At 36.9% G+C, this 20,836-nt stretch overlaps 1 long non-coding RNA gene across 1 annotated transcript; it reads right to left on the reverse strand.

Moving 5' to 3' along the window:
- Positions 1 to 520: 520 nt before the first annotated feature.
- Positions 521 to 20,630, reverse strand: Gm34420. The gene is made up of 3 exons (XR_379003.2): positions 20,354 to 20,630; positions 1,428 to 1,509; positions 521 to 622 (listed from the first exon to the last, which is right to left on the reverse strand). It is a non-coding gene; the product is annotated as a predicted gene, 34420 (long non-coding RNA).
- Between the last annotated feature and the right edge of the window lie 206 nt (positions 20,631 to 20,836).

Genomic DNA, 20,836 nt, shown 5'->3' on the forward strand with positions numbered 1-20,836 from the left:
ACAATATCCTCCTAGCAGTCACAAACTGCCTGTAATACTTTGTCTATGGGTAGAGCTCCACAAAATTTTCACTTTCCCCAAAGACTAGAGTACACATAGAGGGACCCATGGTTACAGCTGCATATGTAGCAGATGATGGCCTTGTAGGGCATCAATGGGAGGAGAGGCCCTTGGTTCTGGGAAGGCTCGATGACCCAGTGTAGGGGAATGCCAGGGTGGGGAAGTAGGAGTGGGTTGGTGGGTGGGGAAACACCTTCATAGAAGCAGGGGAAGGGCAGATGGGACGGGGGTTCCCTGAGGGGGCACCGGGAAAGGGGATAACATTTGAAATGTAAATAAAGAAAACATCCAATAAAAAGAAAAAAAAATCACTTTTCATGTTAATGTGTGGTGGTGGCCAAGTCTCTTCTGGGAATGATGCATGAAAGTAACACAGAAGGATCTTCTTCTGGCAAGGCCTTAGGAGCTGGGTCCCCACATGGCAAGGACCTGTGTGAATATTTGTGCAGAATCTACTGACCTTTCCCAGAGAGGTTGTTTGCTTCGCTTTTGCCTTGCATTTGCATTTTTGTCTTTGCTATTGGAAGTCTTTACTTTCACTTTGTCTGTAACAGATGTTTCCCTAGAATAGAAAAAGGAAGCATGGACTTTGATTTATTCTTCTGTGTCTTGGAGGATCATGGGAGCAGAATAGCTCACTACTCCTCTGTCAATAATGGTGAGGCTCTGGTCTAGGCGAATCAATTAACATCCAGATGTTCTCTTCTTAAGGAAACATAGTTCTGACAAAAATATGCCCGCGAGCCTGTTCCAAACAACAACTAGATGGTAATCAAAAGGTTAGAAATGTCTTGCTGGATCATTAGATCTAAGACTTAATGGGAACATACTTAAGCGAGCCAAGCAGAGATGAGGAACTAACTCAGGTGACTTGTTTCCTGAGAGCCCTGGGCATTAAAGGAACTCGATTTTCTGATTTGGATGTGAGAAGACACTAAGTGTCAATAATTAAACTAGAATTTTCTGGTTATGTAGTCTATCACCTCTCTTTATTATAACCACAATTGCTACCAACCAAGGTCACTTAGTTATATATCAATGGGCTTGGTTAGATAATGACTGTGGGGATTGAGGACAAGAAGAAAGTGGAAGTACACTGTGTACATTATTATTAAATGTAAGAAGTTCTTAAAACAGCCGAACAGTGTTGGTTTTCTGAGTTCGAGGCCAGCCTGGTCTAGAGAGTGAGTTCCAGGACAGCCAAGGCTATACAGAGAAACCCTGTCTCAAAAAAAAAAAAAGTTCTTAAAACAGACTGCCCATGAGAAAATGAGAAAATGAATGTAAAACCTTTTCCGCTGTGAAGAAATAGATGTACAAATAAAAGTGGCCTGAGCTGTCTCCATGCCAGAGTGTGTGAACTGTACCTCTTGGTCTTCTTCTGCCTATTTCAAACATCCGTCTTTGGATTTTAAACTCCACCAGAGCTGGACTACAGTAAATATATCGCTGGAAGAAAACAGAAGAAGAGGTATAATTCTACTTTAGTTAAAATAAATTTTAAAAATAAGGAAGAGAGGGCAGGTCTTTAATCACATTTTCCCATTGTGCCTTCTTACACTCAGATTCTGCTAAACACCATTTTATTTTCCTTTCCTATCAGATTTCCTCCTTCTGTACAGCACAGGTAAGTGAAAAATACACGTCTTGCTATTCCTGACATTTCATTGAGCCTGGTGACCCCCGTTCCTTACATTGAGAGAACACGTTTTGATGACTGCTGAGCTGCATTGCAATGACAGTTAATAACTACACATCAAATATCCCACACTTGCTAAAATATCACATTTTTAATTTACTGGATCCAAACACAAGGACTATTATTGAGGTGATTAATATATGAATTAGCTTGACTGGATATTTGCTTGAGGTGTGCAAGTTCAAAACTTCACGTTTTATCCCGTAAATACGCACAATTACAGTCAAATGCCTTACAAAAGCAAAATAAGAAAAGGGAATGAATTCCATGCTAAAATTGCTCATGAAGAATAGAACATAAGGATACTGTATGTTCCTGCAACACAGACTTTTAAAATAATGTAGAAGAATTTCCACTATCAGCATTCTGCATTTCCTGCACCAGGTGAGCCTGAGGGAGAAGGCCAATTGTACTGCAGTAAAAGTGTCTCCCATGTGTATGATTTAGCTGTCAGTGACAATTTAACTTCTGTTAAATAAACCCATATCACTGCAGTAACAGTAGTGTGTTAATGCCACTTTAATCCTTGCTAGGTTTTTTAATTGAATCAATTTGTCAAAGCAGTAAATTCATGCAGCTGACTTAGAATTTACTTAGTAATAAGAAACTGTGGAATCTGTCACTGAAATTATCACCCACATACACTGTAAAAAATTATCCTGTATTTGAAGATAAAAAATTTAATCAACGGGTTTCTATTGTGGCAGAGGGTATAACTAAGTTAATAGATAGACTGCTCGTCTGGCATACACAAAGAACTGAGTTTTATTCTCAGCAAATATTTTTAAAAATTGTGTAAAGGTGAGTATTTATAATCCCAGCACCTAGTGACAGTAGGCAGAATTAGGAATATAGTTGGCGACATAGAAAAAAATTCACACACACACACACATATGTATACACATACATATACACACATATATCACATATATACATATATACATATATCGTCTTTTATTATATATTATATTATATATTATTATATTATATAAAATATAATACATGTATACACACACACACACACACACACACACACACATATATATATATATATATACATATTCTCTTATTGTCATTTAAAAAAAAAGCAGCAGTGTGGTCTTCCCCCATTCTATCATGCCTCCAGGAATCTGATTGTCAATCCTGGTACCACCTTCCCCAGATTCAGCTAAATTCTCTGTATAATGTCTTTGCCCTCCCAAAGTTACTCAAGGAAACCAAACAGGTCTTGATCCTGGTTATGGATATGCTAGGTACACAATGAAGTCCAGTCCTATATAGTCCTCAGTCATTAAAAAGACTCAGTCCTTAATATCTACCCAATGCAATGCACCTATGCAGGTCTGACGAAGAGGCCTGTCCTATCACACACAGCTACTTTATAACTGTAACAATGGCAACCACATTAGACTTGCATGGACATGGCAAATATGCTTTACACCCAAAAAACTCTAAGAAGTTTGGTACAACCAAAAACAGACTCACCATGCACCAAGATGCTGCAAGATGAGACACATAAGAGCTGCATCCCAGATACCAGAGTGTTCACATCAAATCAGACACACATTAGATATACTTTGATCTTATGCAACTGAACTCACATGTACACAAACAAAATAAAACCCTGCTAAATAACACCCTAGGACAAAGCTTTTACTATAAATGTGAAAACAGACAATAAAGAAGTAAAACCTCATAAGACCAGTAAAGCTAACGACTCCAAAGAGTATGCAGATATCAACAAAGAAACAAGACAATTTCATAAAAATGTAATGCTGGTTCTTCAAAATAATATAATCTAATATCATTATTGACATTATAACCAAGGAAATTGATGACTTAGCTGAAAATAATTCACCACGAAGATTTTAAAGAAACTTTATAAGATACAAGTGAATGCAATCGGGGTATCAAAGATACTACAATTTTATCTTGGGTATTCCGAGCTTCTGGGCTAACATCCACTTATCAGTGAGTGCATATCATCTGTGTTGTTTTGTGACTGGGTTACCTCACTCGGGATAACAACCTCCAGACCCATTCTTTTGTCTAAGAATTTCATAAATTCATTGTTTTTAATAGCTGCGTAGTACTACATTGTGTAAATGTACCACATTTTCTGTGTCCATTACTCTGTTGAGGGACACCTTGGTTTTTCCACCTCCTGGCTATTATAAATAAGGCTGCTATGAACATAGTGGAACATGTGTCCTTATTACATGTTGAAGCATCTTCTGGGTATATGCCCAGGAGTGGTATTGCTGGATCCTCCTATAGTACTATGTCCAATTTTCTGAAAAACTGTCAAACTGAAGCTGGGAAAACCCAAGATACAATTCACAAAACACGTGAAACTCAAGAAGAAGGAAGGTCAAAGTGTGGATACTTCAGTCCTTCTTAGAAGGGGAAACAAAATATCCATGGAAAGAGTTTCAGAGACAAAGTATGAAGCAGAGGCTGAAGGAATGACCATACAAAGACTGCCCCACTTGGGGATTCATCCCATAAACAACCACCAAAACCAGAAACTATTGTGGATGCCAACAAGAGCTTGCTGACAGGAGCCTATTATAGCTGTCTCCTGAGAGGCTCTGCCAGTGCTTGATAAATACAGAAGTGGATGCTCACAGCCATCCATTGGACTGAGCAAAAGGTCCCCAATGAAGGAGCTAGAGAAAGTACCCAAAGAGCTGAAGGGGTTTGTAGCCCCATAGGAGGAACAACAATATGAACTAACCAGTATCTCCAGATCTCCCTGGGACTAAACCACCAGTCAAAGAAAACACATGGTGGGACTCACAGCTCTAGCTGCATATGTAGCAGAAGATGGCCTAGTTGGTCATCAATTCGAGGAGATATCCTGATCCTGTGAAGCTTATATGCCCCAGTACAGGGGACTGCCAGGGCCAGGAAGAGGGAGTGGGTGGGGTGGTGAGCAGGGGGAGGGAGAAGGGATAGAGGGGTTTCAGAGGGGAAACTACAAAAGGGGATAACATTTGAAACGTAAATAAAGAAAATACCTAATAAAAAAGATTTTAAAAAAAGCTACTACAGACAATTTACAATTTGAGGGAGGAATTTAGCACTGAGACAGAGTTCATTAAAAGGTAATTAGAAATATTAGAACATAGAACTACCTATATTAAATAAAAATAATATTGAGAGTTCTGTCTGATCCAGACTCGGATTTAAGAGCAGGACATTCTGAGCTTGATGGCAGGTCTCACTAAGTAACTTGGTGTCATGGTTTGAAGGACAGTGACTCCAGCAGGCTCATTTGTTGAAATACTTATAGTTAAATAGTTATAGTGAAACTATTTGGAGGAAGTGTTTCACTAAGGTTGGGCTTTGAGGTTTCAAAAGCCCACAATATTTCTATTTCTCTCACTGTCTGCCTCTGCCTCTGCCTCTGCCTCTGCCTCTGCCTCTGCCTCTGCCTCTGCCTCTGCCTCTGCCTCTGCCTCTGCCTCTGCCTCTGCCTGTTTTGCTCCCTCTCTTTCTCATTTCTCCCTCTCTCCTCTGCTTCTTGCTGGTGGATCAGATATATGCTCTTGTTCTTACCTAGTGTTATGCCTGGCTCACTGCTACCATGCTCCCTATTATGATTGTCATAGATGATAACCATCTGGAATGATGGCCCCCAGTTAATTGTTTATCTTATCAGTTGCTTTGGCCATGTTGTCTTATAGCACTGGAAAGTCACTGATAATTGAAGACCTGGAAACAATGAAATCAAATATAACAAGGAAAGCTTGTAAAAATGATGAGGTATCAATAAGCAAAAAAATATTTGTACTCTGGGTGTCTCAAAACAGAAAAAGAATTGGAAAACACAAAAAATTTGCTTAGTCAAATTATCTGAAAATTTCACAACTTTGAAAGGGTATAACCACTCATGCCAAAGAACTGAAAGGCACCCTAAACAAATTCTCCCCAAACATACTACTATGCTTAGTAAATTCTGCAGTAAAATAGAAAGTAATTGAGCCAATGTTTTGTTAAGTTAAATGAAATATATCAACTGTATTTTTAATATTTATGTACATTGTTTATTTTTAAGTGACTTCAGGCATAAATATTGGTACAGTCTAGCAAAGTCAAACATTTAGAGTATCTGGGAAATTTAATCATTCCTTTATGATTCCAAAGAAAGCAATGAAATGTTTCAGCTTTTATAATATACTGTTCTAGGTAGAAGATCCTTATAAAACCTGAATCATCGTTCCTAATATCAAACCTTCAAATGAGAAGAAAACATCTTAAACATGCTACTAACACCACACTGGAGAAGTAAACTGAGAGATTTTCTTTAAGACCAGGGCACATGCACCAATGTTTACTTGCTTTCTACTAAACACAATTCCAGCCATTTCTACTAAGTCAGAGGAAGAAATAACCAATATCTAAATGAAGATAGATAAAGGTAGAATTGTTTCTGTTTTCATATTGTGTGTGTGTGTGTGTGTGTGTGTGTGTGTGTGTGTGTATATATTACTTACTAACTGATTGTCATACACTAATAAACTAAATAAAATCATGACATATAAATTAAAAATAAATACCAGTTCTTTCACCAGATATAATGGTATATACCTTTAATTCCCATGCTTAGGAATCTGAGGCAAGAAGATATCTGTGATTTGAATCCAGTGTAAGGAATTTTAGACCAGCCAAGCCTACATGCTCAATGAACAGTTCAGAAAAGATACAAAGATAAACTACAATAACGTTAAACAGAATACTTAACTGCAATTTTCAGCAAGATAATGAAAAATTTGTCCACCAAACACTATTAAACACCAATAAAAAGAAATTGAAGAACAAAAAGGAACATAAAGATACATGCTCTGATTCATATTAACAAGATGTTCATACTGCCCACAGATAGCTGTATATAAAGTACTCTCTTCTAAGTTTCAATGGAAAATTAAAGGACAAAAATTCAAATTTATATGAAGCCACATAAGTCTCTGCAGCATCTTGAGCACAACACTGAGCGTACTGTGCTTCCTGATTTTTCTACATAAAAAAGTAATAGTAATCAACAAGGCGTATTTGGACATGAAGAAATGGCTCTGTGGTTAACAGCATTCTTGTAGAAGACCTGAAATTGAATAAAAGTACTCATATTGGGTGTCTCACCTGTAAATCCAGTTCCAGGAGAACCAGTGTGACAGAGGGCACTTGTATTCATACCTCACACATACACACTCACAGACACACACACACATACACACACACATGCATGCATGCACAGGTGCAAGCACATGCACACCCATGTGTACTCATGTAATCACACACACAAAATTTTAAAAGTCTGATATGGCCCATAAAAACCTAGACTAATAGAACAGAAATGAGAACTAAATAAGATCTCCTATTCATCATTAATTAGTCTCTATCCCTATACAATCAGATGTAATAATGGTATCCATAATTGGTCACAAGAAAAACTGCCAATTCATATCCATAACAGTGACATTGGTTCCTTAGTAAATTTATAGTAGGTTAAACTTTATATATGACAAAAATAAACAACTAGAAAATGTAGGGGATATATGTTCATACAATTGGTATTTAAGTTGTTTTACTCCCATTACTTTATCATTTTATTTAAGAGATAGTATTTCCTCATGTAAGCTAGGCAAACCTTGAGATCAAGACCCTCCTACCTCAATTTCTGCAGTGCTGATAAAACCATCCTGCATCACCACTCCAGGCTAATGCACTGATCAGACACTAACTTCCACAAATGGCAACAAAGTCCCAGTATCAAACCAAGAGTAAAATTGTGTAACTCTACAATAACCGAACAGATTCTCCACAGCAACTGAACAGTTAGCACAATGAGAAAGCAACCCAGGCAGAATTTTGTCTGAAACAACATGTTCCTATCTATGATATACAAGGTACTTCTTTAAGCTGGTAGTTCAAAATAAAAGCAACCCAATTTAAAATGTGGGAAAAAAAACCCAAAAACTTTGTAGATTTTCCTCCAAAATACATGACAAACAGATATGAAAATGTGGTCAGGATCACTAGTAATTAGGGAAATGTAAATCAAAACCACAGTAGGATAGTACCTCATTCTGACTAGTAGGTGATTATCAAAATTCGAGATAAGAAAGAAATTGGGAGACTCCTCTATAGCATATAGAATCATCTCTTTTTTAAAGGAAATCAAGGTTATATGGGTGAATATGTGAAGTTAAGATTTGTGCTTTTCAGTATGCATGAGTTCTACCTTATGAAAAAAAGAAAAAGCCTAAAAATAAACTGAGACATGAAGGTTGAGTTAAGTGGATATGAATAAAAGGTGCATGATTAGTGGCTGGTGAAGCTGAGTGGCAGATATATTATATTAGAAAAGTATGGCATATTCTTGAAGAAATGAGATTCTTAAAGTAAAAATGTAAATTATTGCCATAATTATATACATAATTATGGCAGTTCAAAGATGAAAGAAAAAGAAAGAAGGAAGAAAAGAAGGAAGTGGAAGGGAAGAGAGAAAGAAGGGAAGGGAAGGGAGGAGAGGGAAGGGGAGGGGGGAGAGAGGAAGGGAAGGGAAGGGAAGGGAAGGGAAGGGAAGGGAAGGGAAGGGAAGGGAAGGGAAGGGAAGAGAAGGGAAGGGAAGAGAAGAAAAGGGAGGGGAGAGGTGGAGAGGGGAGGAGAGGGGAGGGAAGGGAAATAAAAAAATGTCAGCCAGGTGTGGTGGTGCATGTCCTTAATCCCAGCACTTGGGAGGCAGAGGCAGGCAAATTTCTGAGTTCGAGGCCAGCCTGGTCTACAGAGTGAGTTCCTGGACAGCCAGGGTTACACAGAGACACCCTGTCTCAACAAAACAAAACAAAACAAAACAAAACAAAACAAAACAAAACAAAACAAAACAAAAAAAAAGAAAAGAAAAGTCTAGACAGAGTAAGATAAGATAATCTGTCTATGCTTCTACCATGTTTGAATTTTACAGAAATGAAAGCAGAATCACAAAATATCTGCAGGTCTTAGTTTAGTACATCATTTCTCACAATAGGAATAACATGGAATTCACCTTAATGTCCATTAATTAAGCAATGCCAAATCAATATGGCATACCTATGTGATAAATCACAATCCAACTGTAGAAATAAGGAGTTTTTACATCAGCAACCACAATGCTGAACCTAGAAAACATCAAGGTAAGTGAAGTAAGTCAGCTACAGTAAGATGGATACTAAGCTAGCTCTTTCCTATGTAGAGTCTGCAAAAGCTGAACTCATAAATTTAAACAAGATTTTTGTTCCCAAGGATAAGTCAAGGAGGCAAAGAACAACTAGAGAGATGTTGGTCAATTCCATAAACTGACCTGAGTCTGGCATAGTTGTGGAATGGACAATGTGACAGAGTTCCCACCCCTGGAGCAGAGCTAACAGGGTTTCCTTGAGTGCTGATGATTGCTGTAGGCATAAAGCTTGTTTCATAATAATGTACATATTTTACTTCACATTCTTCTTTTGGGGAATGCTCTCCCTGTCAAAGTTAATGACTCCATGATATTCAAAACCAGCACAGTTCCAGGAAGCAAGAATGTGTCTGGTAATCCTCAGCAATACAGTGATTTTGTAACCTTTAGGACAGCCATTAAGGCTGTAGGAAAGAACTCTGTAAATATGAGTTATACAAAAGTTGAAGAATACATAGATCTGTATAAGAACTGTTCTTTACAGAGTTTCTTATGTATGAAAAATATAATTATGCATTATGAATTGTATGAGGGAGTTCATGGACCTGAAAGAATAGAGGCAGCTGCACTAATGAGTTAGCTTAGTCAAAAAGATATTAAGGTAGAAGATATGAGATTTTGAGGAAATAGAGGAAAAAGAGGAAAAATGTGAGATTTTGAGAAAATAGAGGAAAAATCCTGGATCATGAAAGAGAAAGGAATAGTTGAAAAACAAACTCAGGGAGACAGATATATAACATTAGTGGTAAAATGGTGGTCTCTTCCATCAACAATTAAAGTTGATCCAGATATTCTACTCCCTAATGGATCTAGTTGTATGTGTAATCCAAATAGAATTTGGAATTTGTCAAAGATCTGGTATCATGAAAAAAGATGATAGCTTAGTGATATTTCTATTTTCTGGGATCACTAAATACTTTCTAATAGTAGGCCTTGGGTTGCTGAAACAAACAAAAAAAAATAACAATACAAAGATTGAAAAAAATATATTGAGGTAGCTAAGAATTATAAAATGAGTTTCAGTGTTGCTTACATCAGCATAAAGAAGAGCTTGTTAAATAGCTCAGGGATTTAAAAGGTATTATACTTAAAGGTAACATTTTCACATAACAATAGCCTTTGTGTCTAGATTTGTCAACCATAAGTGCTATTCCCAGAAAAGTGCATATGACTTGTAATATTAAAAAAAAAAAAAAAAAAAAAGGAAAGAAAAAAGTACTTGTTGTCTGGTTCATTTGCCTCAAATGTACTCTGTATCTCAGTTTCTAGTCCTAAGAGTCAAGGAGATAGGTCCATAAAATGTTGATTTGTGAAATGATCAAAAGAACCTGGGGTAAGTGATTAACTAATAAGCAATATGGAAGTAGCTTATGCAATTGTAGTAAATAAAAAACTGGGCTTTGGTCTGCAGGAGAGAGAGGCAGCTAGAGCAGATTATAGAGCTTTCAGCTTCCACACATTACTAACTCCAAGTCATTCCTCCACCACTCCCATTCACTCTTTTCTCAGAACCCTCTCCCAGGAAGAGGCTGGACCCTGGCAATTACTGGATCTTAGAAAATGAATTCTGTACCCATGGTGGGTAGCAGACTACCAGAGTTAATTCAGGACTAGGGACAGAGATTAGTGATTGAGAGATGCGCAACTATTCATTAAGCTCTGGGCTGAATATTTGGCACAAGGATAGAATACAAGCTAGGTTTCATGGGACAAGATTAGGAGATGTGGAAGCAGAGGCAAGATTACTGTAAGTTGATCTACACAGTGAGTTCCAGGCCAGACAGAGATATATAGTGATATCTAATCTCAAAAATAATTAATAAGATATAAGTGATATTTCTGAGAATAGCTTTTAAGTAATTGCAAAGTATCATTAATAAAATGTGGTTTTCATTATTTTTCATAATTTATATCTAAGCAAATCATTACATTTTATGCCATAAATGTTCACAGTTTTGTCAATTATACAATAAAAATCAGAAAGTATATTTGTTAACCTTATTTTAAATTAAATACATCTTAAAATTTCAGTGTAAGTGCTCCTAGATCTACTGGAAGCTGTGTGGTATGTTCTGATTTTGCCCATTAATATACATACCTAGCTTTATATACTATAAATGATTATGATAATAAATTAAGAGAACTAATGTCATAATTGTAATTTAGTAATTATGTGAGGAACCCAGGGGCGGCCTGGGATGAGAGCCTTCTGGTTCCCATCTTTGCCTGTAGCAGATCCTCTTCCACAGGGCTCCATACTCATGTAGCATCAGGAGGAAGCAAGCATCTCAGGAGTACAGAGTGGCCTGTGAGTGGAGGTAGGACCACCACTGCTGTTCAGAGGAACCTGTCTGGAATCCTAAGGACACAGGAACCTAGGAGTTGCCTGGGACAGAAGTGTTGCAGTTTCCTTCCTCACTCAGAGCTGATCCTGTGCCACAGAGCTACATATACAAATACCACCAGGAGATACCTGGTCTCCCAAGAGTGCTTACAGGTAAAACCAGCACTTCTCTTAAACTCCTGGCCCAAGAGGGACCCTCCCACAGCCATCAGGACACAGGAACCAAGGACCAGCTGGGGACAGGTCTCTGTCTGCACCCCAGAGCTGACCATGTACCACAGCTCTCCATACCCAAATTCCTCTTGGAAAGAAGTGGTTTCCTAGGAGTACTGACACACAGGCTTGCAGGAGGGACAAGCCAAGGTCAGAGACAGCAAGTCCAGCTAACACCAGAGATAACCAGATGGTGAAAGACAAGTGCAAGAACATAAGGAACAGAAACCAAGACTACTTATCATCTTCAGAACTTAGTTGTCCTACCACAGCAAACCCTGGTTACCCCCAACACACCAAAAAAGCAAGACTCTGATTTCAAATCACATCTTATGATGATGATAGAGTGTTGCAGTAAATCTCCTCCCAAATATTCCCTGGCAATGAAAACACAACACAGTTAATATGATTACATGTTGTGTACCTAGATTGGGCAAATCTACCACTACACTACCATCTTTCACATCTATGAGCCCCTTAGAACTTGTGGTTTCTCCAGCCCATGTGCTTCTGTTCTGCTTTTCTTCCTCTTCCTCCTCTGTGTCCTCTCCCTCTTCCATTTTCTCCTTCTCCTCTCTCCCTCAACTTCTGGACTTCTGCTCCACCTTCCTTTTTATCTGCCCAATCATCAGCTCTCCTTTATTTTAGAAATTAAGGTGGGAAACAGGTTTACAGGAAATCACAATGAGTGCTGACTCATTCTTTGTTTGCAGCCACTCTAGGGAGAACAGAATTAACATCAAATATAATAAGCCCCAGGTCTATCCACAACAATAGAGGAGTTTAAGAAAGATACAAATAACTCTCTTAAAGAAATACAAGAGAACACAGGTAAATAGATAAAAGACCTTAAAGAGGAAACACAAAAAATCCCTTTAAAAATTGCAGAAAAACACAACCAAACAGGTGAAGGAACTGAAAAAAAAAATCCAGGATCTAAAAATGGAAATAGAAACAATAAAGAAATCACAAATGGAGACAACACTGGAAGAAAAAAACAACAAAACAAAACAAAACAAAACAACCCTAGGAAGGAGACCAGGAAACATAGAATAGCAGAGATAGAAGTGAGAATCTCAGGTGCAGAAGATACCATACAAAACATTGACACAACAGTGAAAGAAAATGCAAAAATCAAAAAGATCCTAACCCAAAACATCCAGGAAATCCAGGACACAACGAGAAGACCAAATCTAAGGATAATAGGTATAGAAGAGAGTGAAGATTTCCAACTTAAAGGGCCAATAGTAGTATTTGGATTTACAATAGGTCCTGGAGATATCTAGTTTCTAGGTTTTGGTCACCTAAACACTTAAGCAGTGTCAAGTACTAGCTCGAACTTGTAGAGTAAACCTTAAGTTAAATCAGGAAATAGTTGGTTGCTTCCACAAGCTCTGTGCCACCATTGCACTAACATATCATGTAGAATACCATTATATATTATCAAAGGATTTGCAACTGGGTGTTGCTTATGTATTCTCATTTTAGACTAAAGAGTACCTTTGGTAGCAAAGATGCTAATATGTAAGTATGAATGTTCTATGTAGACACCAACTTGGCTTCTCCATGCTCAAGAACTGGGGTGGGTGTTGGCATCAGCAATGGGGCCTTGCTGTCAGCTTGTGTCAATTTTCAGCTTCAGATGGAAACACACACACACACACACACACACACAAACCTTATTAATCAATTAGAATCAAATTGAAACCTAGAAATATATCCACAAACCAGACCTTAGATATGTTAGTCAAAAATATACACTAGGTAGAAAAACATTAACATTAACAAATGCTGCTGGTCAAACTGGATGTCTTCAGGTAGGAAAGTCCAAAGAGTTCCATCTTTATTACACAGTACAAAACTTAACTCCAAATGGATCAAAGATATCTAGACCCAAATCCAGATATAGTGAACCTGAGAGAAAAGAATGTAAGAAATAGTCTTGAACTCATTGAGGCAGGACAATATTTTCTGATCAGAAAACTATTAGCACAGGCATTAAGATCAACAACTAATAAAAGGGGCCTCATGAAACTGCATTGCAAAAGGACACTGTTATTCAGATAAAATGGCAGACACAAAAATTAGAAAATATTTTCCAACCATACATCCAATAGAAGGATAATATCTGAAATATATACAGGACTCAAAAAAAAAATATATGTCAGCTGGGCATGGTGGTGCATGCCTTTAATCCCAGCAATGGGGAGGCAGAGGCAGGCAGATTTCTGAGTTCGTGGCCAGCCTGGTCTACAGAGTGAGTTCCAGAACAGCCAGGACTACACAGAGAAACCCTGTCTCAAAAAAAAAAAAAAAAAAAAATGAGATGTCAAGAAAACAATCCAATTTTTAAATTTAGGTACAGATGTATACAGAGCATTTTCAAAATAGGAAATCCAAGTGGCTGAGAAACACTTAAAAAATGTTCAACATCTAACCATCAGAGAAATGCAAATCAAAATTACTTTGATATTTGGTCTTATTCCTGTCAGAATGGCAAAGATCAACAACACAAATATCAACTTATGCTTGTAGAGATGTGGAGTAGGGGAACACTCATCCATTGCTGGTGAGAGTGTAAACTTATATAGCACCTATAGAAATCAGTTGTGAGGTTCTTCAGGGAGATGAGAATCTATCTACTTCAAGATCTTCCTATACCACTTTTGGGCACATAGTAAATTATTCTTTATCTTACCATTAAAAAAAATACTTGCTTAGGCATGTTCATTGATGCTCTATCTATAAAAGCCAGAAATTGGAAACAACCTAGATATACCCAAACAGAAGAAAGGATAAATAAAATGTGGTACATTTACGTAACAGAATATTACTCAACCTTTGGGAAAAAATCAGGCGAACAGAACTAGATAATGTGATCCTGAATGAGGTAACCCACACCTAGAAGAAAAACATGGTATACTTTTACTTCCGTGTAGATATTAGTTATTAAGTCAATGAGCTTCTGTCTGCTCAAGTTCAGAAGAGGTCATTTCCCCTAAGGCAAACTAGAGAAAGAGAAAGAGAGAGGGGTACAGGATAGTGGATAAAATCTTCACTTTGCTGTCACCACAATGTACCAAGGTTGAAATATTTTCTTGTGATACTCTATTTTACAGTTTTAAAAACTTGACAAGCTGTTTCTTGAGAAACAGCATCCAGCCTCTGTGTTTCATCAGAAACTGTTTCTTCCTAGCTTGTCTTGAATACTTTTATTTTCTTGTCACCTTTTCAATGTTCCTCCTTCTTGCCATCTTGAACTGCATCCTCTAATATAATATTGTCATTAAAAAAATCTTTGCATTGTTTTGTTTTCTAGAGACCTTGAGCAAAGATGTGAACTCTAAGGATGTATTAAACAAAGTGTCAAAATAAGGCCAGTGGATGAAAGTGATTTTAGAAACATATAATCAACTTAATAACATTTGCCTGCTAAGTTGAATAATAGGAATGAGACATGGCCATTAATTTTCAGTACAAAAGGAACTTATGATCTTCATAAGTGCCAATTCACTTCAAGAATATTAAAAATATTTATGACTATAGAGTAAAACCACCATTACTATAACCTTCTATGTACAGTAGACATTTTCAGTTTTCCTTCAGCTTCATTCATATCCACCAGATTAATCGGCTAGAGTGCCCTCTTGTTAAATGATCCCTGTAGTGTTAAATGTCTTTACCTTCTAAGTGAATAATATTGCCTCATTAAATTTTATTCTTTTGGCAATAGCCAAATAGTCTAGTAGGCAGTATACCTAACTCCATTGGTGTATGCAAGAAATATTGCCTTAACTTACTTCGACTATATTTTGACAGTAGTGAAATTTTTTCTCTGCTCTTCATGCATCAAGTTCAAAACACTTTCCAATTAATAAAGACCATAAGGAGACAAAAACAAACAAACAAACAAAAACATTTAGGTGATGTTTGTTTATAGCCTAGTGCAAAAGAATCTGAGTATACAGGAAAAAAAGCTTTTGGACAGACCTGAAAATAACTAATTGCTAAAGCCAGAACATGGACATGACATATTTATTTCTGGAATTATATTTCTACCAGTCACATCTAGCATGTGCTTGTTCACGAGTTCTACCAAATGGAGGTCTAAAATGAGATAAATCACAAAATTTGCATTATAGAAGTCATAGGATTTTTAATTTTTTTTTTTTTTTTACTGAGTAAATGAACTACTTTTCATATCTGGGATAAAAATAGCTATCTAGAGTTCACGGAAGATTCTCTTGCTTGTAGGTAGAAGCTATCCAGAAATATCAAGGGTGAGATAAGACAAACTGAAGTAAAAATTTGTTTTTTAGTCTAGTGATGGATGCAGCTGGACTCTAGTTTCCTGAAGGAAATCACATTGGTCAAAGGAGTTATGAAGCCATGATGTTTATCTAACAAGGAATTAAATGTGTTCTTGGTGGGCAACTCTCAATCCACACCAGCTAGGCAGGAAGGTTTTCATTCCAGAATCTAAACAAAAGCTTTCTATGCTCTCTGAGTTTTGATAGTATATGCAGGATGGACAGCTATCTCAAGTTCCTACCACTAAAAAACTACAGTACTGCCTTGAGCTGGGACTTAACACAGACCCTCTCTCTCTTAGGTTGATTTTTGTCATAATATTTTTTTCACAGCAACAGAAAATCACTAAAACCCTAGTGTTTGCTGCATCACAATGATGAGTAGTATACTTTACTGTGACTGTTCCTGGAGCCTGCAAAAATGGATGATAGAGGTACAAAAATCAGTAGATAGCACAAATGGACATGTTTTATGAATTTAAAAAGTTGAAACTTTACATACTGTGACTTCGTGCTTATGTAACAGTAGCATAATTTAGAGAACATCTTGACTATTCAGCTGCCTTATGGCACTTTAAATAGCAGTCTGTTATCATTCTCTTCCTTTTCTTTCCCATTTTATGTTGATAAATGATACAGTAACTAACCACATTATTCATGCAGCCTGTCCTTTTGATTATCTGAATACTGAGTATAATTTTCAAATGTCTTTCTCCCCCCAGTGAAATCAATATATGGACTAAATATCTGCCCAAGCATCAAGACACAAGAAAAAATTGAGTAGCAAGTTAATTATGTTATTTAAGTACATGGTGGAGTTTTACTTATAGGTTCTAGCATTCATTGACTTAGAGCAAGTGTTCTCCATCATATTGAGGAAAATAAAAGTAAATTCCAAAGTCCATCTGGGGATGTCTTCTTTTTATGTTCTATTTTATGTAGTATTTACTGGGTTTTGGTTTGGTTTTGGTTTCTTCAGTTTTGTTTTGTTTATTCCATTTTATTTACTATCACGGGGTAGTGCAATCGCATTATGAACATGGGAATATATAAGAAGAAAGCATTTAATTGGGGGCCACCTACAGTTCTGGAGGTCCAAGATCATCTTGACAGGAAGTGGATAGATATGTCACTGAAGAAGCAGCTGAGAGTTGAACAGCTTTACATTATCATCTATGGCAAGGAGACAGAGAACGAGAGAGTGACAAAGAGACAGGTGAGAGAGAGAGAGAGAGAGAGAGAGAGAGAGACAGAGAGAGACAGAGAGAGACAGACAGACAGACAGACAGACAGACAGAGACAGACAGAGACAGACAGAGACAGACAGAAAGGGGCAGAGAGACAGGGAACAACAGATAGAGATAGAAAGACAGAGAGATAAAGACAGAGATGAGAGACTGGATCTGTTTTGTTTATTTGGAAGTTCAAAGCCCACCTCCAGCAGCACACTTCTCTAACAAGTCATATCTCTTAATCCTTCCCAGACAGTTACAAACTGGTGATTAAGCATGTAAATATATGAGTCTTGGTATGTGAGTTGGCAGGGGAGGGGCGTGCATTCTTATGCAAACTACCATACTCTCTTTAGGGTCCATTGTTTTTGTCTTTTTGTTTGTTTGTTTGTTTGTTTTTTCATGTTAGAGACCTTAAACTCAAACTGTGGTAGAAAATTCTCTCAATTCTTAGTGATCACTTCCAGTGTGCCTAGAAATACTGGCTTGCTCTGCTACATGACTACATGACATATATCTGTTCCTTGTAGGTGCCCAATAATTTTGCTATAGTTTAGTCATTTTTTTTCCCCACAGTCAAGTAGACAATGAAAAACATCCATGGAGTCTATGCTCTGAAAATCCTCATGACTTTCAGGCACCCATCCTGTGCTGCTTGATATGTGTATAAGGTGCTTCATTTTGATTAAAGGTTGAAATTGTGCAGGGTAGGTGACACGCATTGGAAGTGATCCTTATGGGTCATTTGAGGACATTTATAAATTATCTTGTTTAGAAGTGACCTACCTCTGGCATTCTGAGCTTCCTTTACTCCCATTAGCAGAATAGTTATATTTCTTTCCACGAGGAGTAAATAGAAAGGCCAAGTTCACTTTTTCTTGACTTACAAGTAATAGTAAACTAGGGTTATAGAGAAAGAATGATAACTGTGCATGTAATATTTAAAGCTGAGTCATAGATTTCATTATCACCAAAATATAATAATTATGCTTTCATTTTAAATAGCCGATTTCAAAGGAAAAATGATTCTCTTTAAATCACTTGTGTTGGTATTCTAATTAAAATACTGTTCCCAATGTATAACTTAGGCAACACCCACAAATATAGTATCGACACAGTTGCAGTTTGGGATGTGTCTTCACAGCCTCCTTTAGCTGTATCTTCTTATCACATGAGGCTTGGCATTACAAGCTTCTCCTGGTTCACACCAGTTTTCCAAGTCTCACATTTAGCCTAGCCTCCCCAAAATTTAAACTTTAAAGTGATAACTTTCTTTCATAAATTAATGACATTGTGATTTCTTATAAGCAAATTATCATTTATGTTCACTTATATACATCTACTTTATAGATTTCCTAATTTGTTTGCTTTATTTTCTGGCTTCTCAGTTCAATGCATGATTAGAAACTGGAAGAAGAAAGAAGAGCCAGGACAGTATTGACTGCTAATTCTCCATCAAACAGATTTTATTCTTTCACTTGTAACTGGACATTGCTCTTTTACAAAATAATAATAATGATAGTAATTTATATGAGGCAGGATTCAATATGCTTCATATGCTGTCCAAAAATTTTGTCTGATTGCAATTATCTGCCCACTTTTCAAAAGAGCATATAGACCAAGAAAGAAATGATTTGCTGAGATCCGTACACACAAACAGATTGGAAGCTATCGCCTTCTGAACTTAGTTCAATACAGTTTGAGTGATAGCATTTCCCATTAAATATATAAATGAATTGAACATGATAGCTCCTTACAGAGTACAAATTAAAATGAAAGAGTGGGGAAAAATAATGGAAATCATAATTCCTGTTCTGATATCATGTTAAGATAACTGCTCTTCTATGATAAAAGGCTAAATTTAATTATAGGGTCACTTGCATAATATAAAAGGTCAAAGAATCTCAGCTCAGAGTTAACAGGAGCTAAAACTGGCTACAGGGTTCCTTCTAGAAAATAATTACAGATTTCAAGACACTGTCTGATCATAAGAAGTCTATGGTACTATGTACTAACATAGTCATAGGGCTGATATTCAATTATGTATTTTCTTTCAATTAGTCTCAGTTAGGTTGATGACTGAGGAAACAAAAATTGTAGAACATGAATTAAGAATTAACTAATTCTAATGATAGAGCAAAGGTTATTATACAAATATCTACATTTTTATGGTTGAAAACTCTATAGTAAAATTATGATTTGAAAATTATTTCAATTAGATTATTCAGTTCAATTCGAACCAGAAATATCCAGATATGTATTAAAACATAAATATAAAGTGCATATATGTGAATTCTATAGAATACAATTAGTATAATATTCTATGAACCCAAGCAGAAAAATAAGTATTAAATTAATCTGTAAATAAAAAATTAGATTTTAAATGTGCTAAAACCAAGATGTGTTAAAAATGGGAGAATCTGAGGGCATAATAAACATAGTTCATTAACACATTTAATTACCGTTGTAAAATGCTAGGAATTTAAAATATGCTCAAAGAATCCCAGTGTGTACTAGTATCAAGTTCTCACACAATTCCTGATACCACAGTGACAATGGTAAGTTCCTAACTCCTGTGCAATTATTCTTGACTTGGTAGGAATCATTTTGATGTGCAAATCCTACCTAAGATTAGCATATGGTCGACTCCAAAGCACACAGCCTGTATATTCCCATCATTTCTGTATGTGTGCACAAACACGTATCTGAGAGAATGATCAAAGATGAGAGGCAGCACAAAAACTATAAACTATATCATATTTTCTTCAAAATTAAATATTTTAATAACAAACTCTTAATGCATCCTTCTGAAAGCAGTTCTTGTCTACCTTTCAAGAATTTGAAAAAAAAAACAAATTTAGAAAACCTTCATGAGATTTCTGTTTAATTTGAGATCAGTTTCTCTAAGCAAGGTTTGCAGCCTTGGAACAGACAGTTAATAGGAAGTGGCAGCCCTTGGCAGGTTTCATGGCCCCTTTTGTGCCCTCTCTCTTCTGCCTTTCAGCACAGGTATTAGATTCGGAAAAACAGAATCTCCCCGTGTCCAGAAAAAAAATGTGTCTGTGAGTCAGTTCCTGTGTTCATGTTCACTGTGAGTGCAGTAGAGTTTCATTTGTTCACACCAGGGACATTTGAGAATTGTCCTACCTTTTCTAGCCAGCCACTCTGCCATCCGCTTTTGATTCAAGGTCAGAAAAAGCCAGGGAGATCATGAATAGAAACGGAGTGGCTTTTTAATGTAATTTTAAAATTTTAACCTGAATGGTGGGTACTTACCTGGATTATTACAGAGCTGTACTTGAAAGCTGCTGCCTCAGCCACTGTCCTGGAGTCTGGGATATCCTCCCTTAGCCTGCCTCTCAGTTTCTCTGTAGTAATTACACAGACTGCATTCCCTGTCCTTGGCATCTGCAGGACATCAGAGCTCTTTAAACGCAGACCACCTCCAATTAAGGAACTCACTTTTCCTTTGTTAGTGCATCTCCTTGGTTGGTCCTAATCTTGAAGCCCTCCCTCCGGCCTTTTTCCCTTTGTTTTTCTTCTTTTTTAACAGGACTTTTAAGGGGTCAAAGCAGGCAAAAGTCTGTAAAATCTTTTCCAGATTTCCTAGCCTTGTTGTGTTAATTTGACACTTCCTCCCCTTTCATAATAGACTGTTGTGGTCCTGTTTTTCAATTAGAATTTTCTGATTAATTCTTCATGATTTAGAACATCTTTATCTCGTCAAGAAATCTGATTCAGTTAACCTACCTTAACCTC

This window comes from Mus musculus, chromosome 8 (genome assembly GCF_000001635.26).
Source record: "Mus musculus strain C57BL/6J chromosome 8, GRCm38.p6 C57BL/6J".
Lineage (NCBI taxonomy): Eukaryota > Metazoa > Chordata > Mammalia > Rodentia > Muridae > Mus > Mus musculus.